Genomic DNA, 10,926 nt, shown 5'->3' on the forward strand with positions numbered 1-10,926 from the left:
AACTCTCTATCCTTTACAGTTTGGAGAACTATTCTGAGATTACTAGCATGATCTTCTTCATTCCTTGAATAGATTAGTATGTCATCAATGAATACGATAACAAACATATCTAAATAAGGTTTGAATACTCTATTCATAAGCTCCATGAATGTTGCAGGTGCATTAGTCAAACCAAAGGACATAACTAGGAACTCATAATGACCATAACGGGTCCTAAATGTTGTCTTTGGAATATCACATTCCCTTACCCTCAACTGACGACAGCCTGATCTGAGGTCTATCTTAGAGAAACAAGTAGCACCCTGAAGCTGATCGAAAAGATCATCAATTCTCGGAAGAGGATACTTATTCTTGATGGTAACTTTGTTCAACTGGTGGTAATCTATACACATCCTAAGGGAACCATCTTTCTTTCTCACATATAAAACCGAAGCGCCCCAAAGTGAGACACTTGGTCGAATAAAGCCCTTATCTAGGAGATATTTCAATTGTTCTTTTAGCTCTTTTGGTGCTATTCTATATTGCGGAATAGATATAGGACGGGTATTTGGAAGAATGTCTATACCGAAGTCTATTTTTCTCTCAAGAGTGACTCCAGGAAGATCATCAGGAAAGACTTTTGGAAACTATTTTACTACTGAAACTGACTCCATAGGAGGTATCTCAACACTAGAGTCATTAACTCAGACTAAGTGATAGACACACCCCTTGGAAACTAACTTTCTTGCCTTAAGGTACGAAATGAAACGGCCCTTAAGCTCTGTTGAACTACTACTCCACTCTATAACTAGCTCATTAGGAATTTAAAACCTAACAACTCGAGTTCTACAATCAATTGAGGCATAACAGGCATGAACCCAATCCATACCAAGAATGACATCAAAATCTACCATGTCTAACTCAACTAAATCAGCCATGGTGTTCTTGTGATTGATGGAAATGACACAATCACGATATACTCGCTCAACTAGAATAGACTCACCAACAAGTGTAGAAACACAAACGGGGTCACAAAGTTTCTCAAGAAGAACATCAAAATTATTTGCAACATAAGGATCACAAAAGATACACTTGCTCCTGGGTCTAGCAAAGTATAAACATCAAGAGTAAAGACTTTGATCATACCAGTGACAACATCTCGAGAATTTTCTTTCTCTTGACAACTTATGATCGAATAAAGGAAGTTTGCTCCTCCGCCATTACCGTAAATAGCTCCTCTAGGTGCAGCCCTGTCTGGTGGAGCAACTGATGAATATTAGGCTCTATTGTCCTGATTTTCATTACCTTGTCAGTTCTTGGGGCACTTTTTTATGAATTGACCCTCTTGCCAACACTTGAAACAATATGTGGAACCATCGCGACATTTACCTGGGTGGTTTCTTCCACACTTAGCACATGCAGGATCTCAATTACCTCATTGTGCCACACTACCCTGAGATTTGGTAGGTCTAGCCCTGAAGTGCTGTGAATTCTAACTATTGTACTCACATTTGTTTCTGGGTGCAGGTTCACTAGCAGATGATGGAGCAGGTCCCTTTTGCTTTTGTTGGAAAGAAGACTGGTTCGCATTATTTCGTTGCTGCCCGGACTCATTCCCTAACGTCTTAGCCTTCTTATTTCTGAATTCCTCCCTATCCCTCAGCTTCTCCTCCTAAACCTGTTGCACATAAACCATCAACCTTGCTATATCCATGTCACCTATTAGCATTGCAGCCTTACCTTCCTTACTCGACAGGTGGGACAGCCTAGCAACAAACAAACTCATTCTACTCCTCATATTTGCAACCATTTCCGGAGCATAACGGGATAGTTGGGTGAACTTCAACCCATACTCATGAACACTTACTGAATCTTGCTTAAGAGTGAGAAACTCTCGTACCTTGGCCTCTCTCAGTTCTCGGGGAAAGAAATGCCCCAAGAAGGCCTCCTCAAAACAAGCCCAACTCGTAGGTGGTGCTCCCTCAGCTCTACCCTTCTTTCACTAGTCGAACTAAGTCCTAGAAACATTCTTCAGATGATATGCAGCTAGTTATACTTGCTCAGCATCAACAACGTGCATAACCTCAAATACCTTTTGCAACTCCTCAATAAAGTTCTCTGGATCCTCAGTAGTGATTGAACCGGTGAAACTTGGAGGATTCATCCTCAAGAACTCTCGAATCCTCGAAGTATTAGCCATTTCTTGTCTAGCTCCTCTTTTTTGCCCAACCTGGTTAGTCACAGCTTGGCTTAGCATTCGAATCGCTTCCCTGAACTCAACATTCATGACTTCTCCTTGGGATTGCACTTCAGGTGCATTAGGTACGCCTTGCTCCTCAACGTTCCTCCTAGCAGGACGACCTCGGACAACTCTTCGTGGAGGCATGATTAACTGAAAGACATGCGCAAGAATGAATTAAAAGAAACTTTTTAGAGATAAAACTCTAACGCACGGAATGAGTATGAAAGAAGTGAGAACATTCTTAAGTGTTGCAGCCTCTTAATTATAGATATGGGGCGCTTCACACCGATAATTAGGACTCTACAGACTCGGCTTCATAGATTCCCTAGGACTCTTGAACTTTGTGCTCTGATACCAAGTTTGTCACATCCCGAGCCTATACCCTGGGCGGGACTAGCATTCGAGAACCATTATTAGCCCCAAGCGAACCCTTGGTCTGGCTTACTTACTCAGCGAAAGACTTAAACACAAGGAATAGTCTCAAAAGGATAACTTATGTAATGTCTTAAAGAAATATCAAACTTAGACACAATGGCAACTCAAGTCTTAAACGTATACAACTGAAAACGGAAAGACTAAAAAACTATAGCTACTCGTCTATGAAGCCTCTAAAACAAATAGGGATGTCGGGACAAGATTCCCGATCATCCTAACAACTGAAAAACTACAAAGCAATGTAAAAAGGAGCCCTCCGGAAAGCAGGGGGGCTAACCAACAGACTCTGAGTGCTCAACTGGATCAACAAGGGGCTGGATATTGATCCTGGTTACCTGAGTCTGCATCATAAAAAGATGCAGGCCAAATGACATCAGTACATTGAATGTACGAGTATGCGAAGGGAAACTAAACATAACATAAACTTGAAAGGAATCTGAAAGGAACACTTACCTTCGCTTTACTTAACTCATCAATAACTTAACTCAATATAAAGCAACAACACATTCAATATATGGAAAGCTTTTTAAACAATAGAAAGCAACTCAATTTGTTAAAGAAATGCTATAACTTACTTATATAATAAAGTAATACAATACTATGGGAGATTCTCTAACCGACAACCACCACTATAAGCCTAAGTGGTGATACAACATCTTGCCCAAGCTGCCAGAACTTTCATACACTTTATTGTCATATAGAACGCCTTAACTAAGTTGATCCACTAGTCTATGCTAAAAATCACTAAGTAATCATCTAAAAGGTATGATCATTTTCTACCCATGATGGCTACATGGTTTATGGAGACTTGAGTTATTATGAACTCACATCCCCATATCGGTGTTCAATACTACTCCCAAAATATACTCGGCTCATATGTTTTAAAAACAAAACTATTTCTTTTGTTTGACATAATTACTCAAAAACTTTGCTCAAAAGCTCTTCTTGGAAATCAGTGTTTCCCTTCTTGTTCAAATGTGAAAACATTTTTATCTCTTGGGAATACTTAGTTCCCGTATAATCTTTGAAGAATTGAACTTTACTCTTACTCTTTACTCAACTCAAAGCTTAAGTCTTAAAACAAAGTTAAAACGTTTGTGAAAGACTTTTGAAAAACTTTATGAATTTCTCTTAACGGGACTCTTAACTTCTCTTGACTTGACTCTTAACTTTCCTTGAATTGAATTATGGATTCAAGGATTGTGATTTGTGATAGGAAAGATCTCACGATGTTTAGGAGTGTTTTTAGATAGTTAAACATGAGAAAAGATCAAGAAATCACTGTCTGGAAGCAAGTCCGCGACGCGGAGATGCATTTAAATATTTGGTCGCGAAATAAATTTTGAGGCAGAATGGTTTGTGACCGCTCCGCGACGCGAAGGAGATTTCCCCAAATTTGAGAACCTGGTGCCCAGATTCCTCCAAATTTTCCTTCTTCGTTTTTCCAACCCCGAATCGCCTAAACTCAACTATTTTTCTCAAATTCTCTTTAGATTCATACCCAGTAAATGTACCTGAAACGACCCGAGAGCACCCCCTAGTCGTTACCGGCGTACTTGACCTCTCGGAGGTCTTATACAACCCTTAGCATTCGTCATAGCATTTATCATAGAAAAATAGCGGAAAATTTAAAACTTTTTCATAATATAACACAAGACTTAAATGTCACCTCATTTGAACCTTTAATACAGTATCGAAGTACTACGTCTCAAGGTGGTCATCTTAAAACATGACTACAACACAAGAGGGACATAGCCCTTACAATACAAAAGAAACTACTATCTAATACATTGAACTTAAGGAAACTCTTTAACATAAAGGTCCTTGAATCTTTAAGGACACACCCGAACTTGGGAATTGTAAGCCAAGCTCATCACTTCTAGGAAAGACCCTTTAGTCACCATCACCTACACTTGGTGTAAAAAGATGAAGAAGAATGGTGTTAGTACAAGAATGCATTAAGTATGATAACCATGCAAAACATGCTCTTAAAAGGACATTTAGTTGGAAACCATGCATCATGCCTTTTTAGAGAAACTTCAAGAACATTTAATACATTAGGCACAATATAAACCACATACATCATCATACACATGGAAACCATTCATATTAGCACATAGAACCACTTATAGCATTTTAGGCACATCCAATGCATACAATACATTACCTTCTTCTTTATCTTAACTCATTTCCTCACGCAACCCTTAGGGAATACTTGGTGCAATGTATCGCCTTAAGGTTACCAAAGGTGAACTTACATATAGCCTTCATCAATCAAACCACATATATTCATAGAGTCATAAGCACACCATAAGACATAGTCTTCACATGGGAAACATCACCTAAGACAACCCCCAAGTCACACTAGTGCAATGTGCAAGCAGCATCCCATAATACTACTCACACCAAGTGTTTCTAGGAAGCCACCATAGACTAGGCACATCATATTCAACAAATCATAACATTTTCATTTAACATTAGACATAAGACCAACATATTTCATAGCATCATATAAGGACTCATTCCTTTACTACATCATTAGTCATAACCCATTTAGTTCATATCATAGGTAAACCACCTTCACAACCCCTTCCCAAGCTCACTTGTGCAATGTACACATGGAGTCTCATACCCCCACATATACTAAGCAAACCCATTAAGAAGTCATAAGTCTAATTCACATGCATAATCATACTTCATGTCTTGACATAAGTAAAGTCAACCTTAACATGCTTTCATATTAACATACATAGACCATAGTCTTCATTACATAAAGAGTCTAATCATAACCTCCCTTAGAGTCTACTTGTGCAATGCATGAGTAGGGTCCATAGTCCTACCTACACTAAGTAACTCTTCAAGAAATCATGACTAGAGTTCATATTCTTATCTTAGTTCATTTCTTAACTTTCGGGAGACATTGCCATAACCGACATAGACCATGTGAGCTACATGGAATCCGGTGTTCTACTCCCACACCGAAAAGAGAGGGTACTACTTGCCAAAGTAGGACCTACATACATAATAGTTATCTAGTGGATCCACTAAGCTAATACCTACGGGGGAACGTAGTTATGGAACAAGGAGATTCCTACTAGAAAACCTTGACTTACTAAGCGTGGAGGTTTCCATCTCATGAGACAACATCTATGTTGGGAACCCGGACTTTCTAAATGCGAAGGTTCTCTTGTGGGAAGTCGGACTTGCTAAACGTGGAGCCCCCACTCTCATTTTTCATGTTCACTCGGTGCTAAGCTCCAACTCCCTTTTTAAACATCTTTAAGCCTTTATTTAACTTTAGTTCATAAAATAGGCTTTAAGGACTTAATCCCTCATATCATATAGCTCAAAGGTTTCTAAGATGGAATGACCTTTCATCATAGAACCTACATTATGTGAGAATGACCTTTCACATAATCATACCATATTCATAACATAGTCTAGTTTAGAGTACAATTGAGTAAACCTTTCAAGAGACTCACTTTCACTAGATTATCATAAACCTTATTCATTCATTCATGTGTGTGTACATATGTGAGAAAGTCTTTCACATAAACACCTTTATACAACACATGTTCATACCTTGCTAATCATACACTTTGCATGCATGATAAGATGTAAGGGTGCATATAAGAGTTCATCTTTCAATAGACACCATAACACATCATATTCATAGCTAGACATGTAGAGTGTGTGTGCGCGCACGCACATTGGTCCTCATAGTGACATATTAGCAACAACATTGATATTGAGTGTTCTTCCCTTAAGGGATCACAACACATTCACAATGTCCCCAATTCATGAGCAATTCACATATAAAGCCCTTAGGGATTCTAAACCACACACCCACACTTCATCATAGGAGACAAGGACACATTCAACATTGAATAGGTATCCCTAACATGTATATGATCAAACATTCATATAGGGGTCATATAGGTAGGGGTCATTCCACAATAGTACCTAACATAATCAATCATGTAGACCACACCTTATCCTTAACATTATCATTCACATTATACTCCTCATCATCAAAACACTTTAAACATCATGCTAGCATTGAGGATTTCATACATAACCTTCATAGCATAACTTCATAAACATATGCATCATAATCATCAATTCACTTCACATCTATTGCCTTCAAGGCCATGATCTCAACATGCAAGATAGACAAGAAGTGAACACCTCCACCATAAGTGGATCAAACCACACAACATCAATTCTCATACTATAGACTAGAAGTTAGGTCAACTTACCAATTCTCCAAGCCATGATCACCATGGATCAATCCTCAACAATTCACAATCAATTGACATAGACAGCAATAGGAATCAACAATGTAATTCAATATCATAAACATAGTCTAAGTACAATTCCATAAACAAAGGGATCAACCCATAACTTTGCCCATAAGGCCATAATCCTCAACTCATCAATATACCAACAATTCAACATGAATAAGTATAGATAATCATAAGAAACATCAATACAATCTAATCTAAACATAATTTCACCAATAGAGATCATATTCACAAAGACCCACATCATAGGCCAATTTTCGAGAATTTGGGGATCATGGGTTCTTCAAGAATTCCTTTGAAAATTGTCTTAAAAACATTAATTCCACATTAATTCATCAATATAATGATTTAGAAAAACGTTTGCCAAGGAACTCATGTTTAGATTGAAAATTGAGAATTTTGGTCTTTGAATCACTTTTGAAAATCTTTGATAGAACTCCTTGAATGAGAGGATATTCAAGAATCAAGAGTCACCATACCTTAATCATTTAAGACCCATGAAATTGAAGAAGAAATCAGTTGAAAACTCATCTTCTAGCTTGAGCTTCATCAAGGTCTTCAATGGAGTTTTTGAGACAATCTATTTTGAGAGGGAAGGGTCAATATGAAGAATGGGGTCTAATTCTTAGGTTTTCGGGTTTTAACCAACTTAAAATACCCTAAAATAGGTAGAATAACCGTTTATAATAATTCCCCAAAGTACCCAAACTACCCCTCACTTAGTTGGACCTTTTAAACAAGTCAAACTTAAGTTTTATTTTCGCAGATTTCATCGGGAAACAAGTTCGTGACGCGGAGGTGTTCCCACACGTTTTCATAAATTAAATTATGAGACAGTATAGTCTGTGATGTGTCCGCGACGCGGACCAAACTTTTGGCCCTTGGTAGAGCTAATCCGCGACGCAGACATGCTCCCTCCAAGCACAACTTCAAACTGCCTTATTGGCCAAGGTTGGGGTCCTCCTCAAGGACCCTTAGGGTGGCCCCTAGGGAGTTGTATTCGAACATTTTGACCCTAAAAAACATTTATTAAGACACTAGGGTCACCTCCACTGATTTTAGACTCCAAACAACACATAAAAACATGAACAACATACTAGAACACACCAACACGTAAAAGACTAGTTTCCGAACGTCTTGGTCGTCCCTTGACGTTTGACTTCCAAACTCTTTAAAACTGACTTAAAGGGCTATTTTTCATTATTCTGACAAGTTATTAAAGCATAAAACCCATGTGAGGCTCTACTTTATCCTACTTTATTTTGAGGGTCATTACAGTACCCAAGAACCTAACTCAAAACAACTCCAAAACTCGACGCGATAGTCTCAAGAACTCCTCAATTCAGCCCAATTCCAGAACGAAAATAAATTCAAGAACACATATCAAGAATATCAAACTTTCAACCCTTTTTAGGACGAATTTCGCTGAACTAAACATGATTAGCGCATGGATGAACGAACCCAATGCTATGAAAGTCTCACATACCTCGTAGGGATCACCCCTTGATGAAATCCACAATCTTAGCTTCGAGAATTTGACGATTCTTGTTTCTTCTCCTCTTTTCTCCTCTTCATCTATCTTCTCTAAAAACCCTAACTCAATATTGTAAAGCGTAAACTGACCAAGTTCAGCTTAGACCCCAACTAATTACCAAAAAACGAAATTAAAATAATAGGGTATGGAAAAGACCAAAACACCCTTCCAAAATCCGGATTAGACTTTCCTTATTCAACCAGCCCAACTTCCAATGGGGATATCTCACTCATACGAACTCAGAATCGCAAAAACTCGGCGGCGTTGGAAAGATAATTCCAAGATATTTCCTAGAGCTGTCAATATGGGCTAGCCCACCCCATCCGGGCTAACCCATACAAGCTTTGACATTTTACGGGTCAGGCCAGGCTAGCCCATTTTTGGTGTGGGCCGAAAAACGGTCGGCCCAACCCATAAGTACGTGGGCTACAGGTTTGCCGGGCCAGCCCACTTTTTTTAAAATTATATTTTTTTTATAATTATTAAAATAAATTATAAATTATAATTTAAAAATATTATCATAAATATCGACAAAACAATATTACATCATGTTAATGTTACTACTTGTTAATCAAATCCACAAATAAAATTATCTTTATAATATTTATTAAGGTTTTTTCAAATAAAAGTACAAATATATAAATAGAAATATTAACCTAATTGTTTTGTCACATTAAAACACAAAAAATGTGACAATATTCCAACCATAAAAAAGTTAAAAATAAACTCCTTAAAAAAATCATGAAACTTATGGCATATCTAACACATCATGAAATCTATGGCATATCCAACACTTTATGATCATCTTCATCAAGCATATCTGAATCAGCTTGTGGCAAGGTTGTCTTAACATCTTCATTTTCATCTGCAATTTATATGCGGTTTCAATTAGTTAAATATTAAATAGATTTTGAGTTTGGATTCTCTTTAATTTTAAATTTTAATATTATATTATATTTTTTTAATTATTTTTATTTGGCCCACGGGCCGGCCCTACCTATATTTCTCAAGCCCCACAAATCAGCAGGTTTATTCAGGCCGGGCTAAAAAGCCCTTTTCTTAAATGGGCTCCAAAAATCTTAGCCTAGCCCTATTAAATCCCGGGTTAAGCCAGGCTGGCCCAACAGGCCTAGCCCATATTGACGGCTCTAATATTTCCTACGGTATCTGGAAGTACACCTAACTCATTCTGAGCTAGGAGTTATGGTCGTTTGAAGTTGACCAAAAATTTAAACTTGGCATAACTTAACAAATTTCCAGATTTTTCATTCTTTCCTAAAATGAATATTTCCAATTCTAACTCTTTCTAGTTCTTTCAATCAGCGAGATGTTACATTACCACACTTTTTACATTTTAAAAAGTCAAATAAAAAATAGAAAAAGATATTAAAAAAAAACAGTTTAAATTTTTTTTACGTATCTCTCTTCTTCTTTTTCTATTTAAATAAATTGAATATGTTTGTTCCTAATAAAATGGGAAAAATGCATAAGTACTCCCCCAGCCTATACCCGAAATCTCAGAGACACACCTAACATTTACTAAGGTCCTATTACCCCCCCCCCCCGAACTTAATTTATCAATAATATTCTACCCCTTTTCGGCCTACGTGGCACTATCCTTGAAAAATTTGTCAACATGCGCTGGGCCCACAAGATAGTGCCACGTAGGCCAAAAAGGGGTAGAATATTACATACAAAATAAGTTCGGGGGGGTAATAGGACCTTAGTAAAGGTTAGGTGTGTCTCTGGGATTTCGGGCATAGGTTGGGGGGTACTTATGCATTTTCCCTAATAAAATGCTAACTGCCTATTCTTTTTTTTCAATGAACTTTAAAAATGTAGAAAATTACCACAGTTAATATAACTCTTTTCTTATTTTAACTGCCTATATATATTTGTTAAATGTATTCTTTTAAAAATTAGAAAGTTACCACAGTTAATATAACTCTTTACTATTTTTTCTTATTTTTTAAAAAATATTTGATGCAACACGTGTTTTTGAAAAATTATTTTTATCCAAACTAATAATAATATTTATCTTGATTGATTAACATTTATTTAATTTTTTTTAATTTGCTATTTTTTCTAATATATAAAAAGAAAATTAGATCAGTTTAATATATATATATAATTAAAATGCAAAAGGGACGTTGGTGCAACCGTGCAAGTTTAAAAATTCAGTTTAATTATATATTCTATCTCTATATGTAAAATAGGAGAGGCAAAACTGCCAACCCCACAAAAAAATTATAATTAAATTTAGAAGTTGATTGAAAATTTCTATATAAATCTCTATGTTTTATTTTTAGGGATGGTTACAACTTCTTATCTTATCTTAATCCCAAGAATTTTCAAATTTCCAAACGGTTTTAATTTGGAGAAGTTTCATGAACACTTAAATGTAAAGTTTCATGAAGAATTTTTTTCCACCT

Source organism: Solanum verrucosum, unplaced genomic scaffold (genome assembly GCF_900185275.1).
Source record: "Solanum verrucosum unplaced genomic scaffold, falcon-dt-bn FXZP01000012.1, whole genome shotgun sequence".
Taxonomy (NCBI): Eukaryota; Viridiplantae; Streptophyta; class Magnoliopsida; order Solanales; family Solanaceae; genus Solanum; species Solanum verrucosum.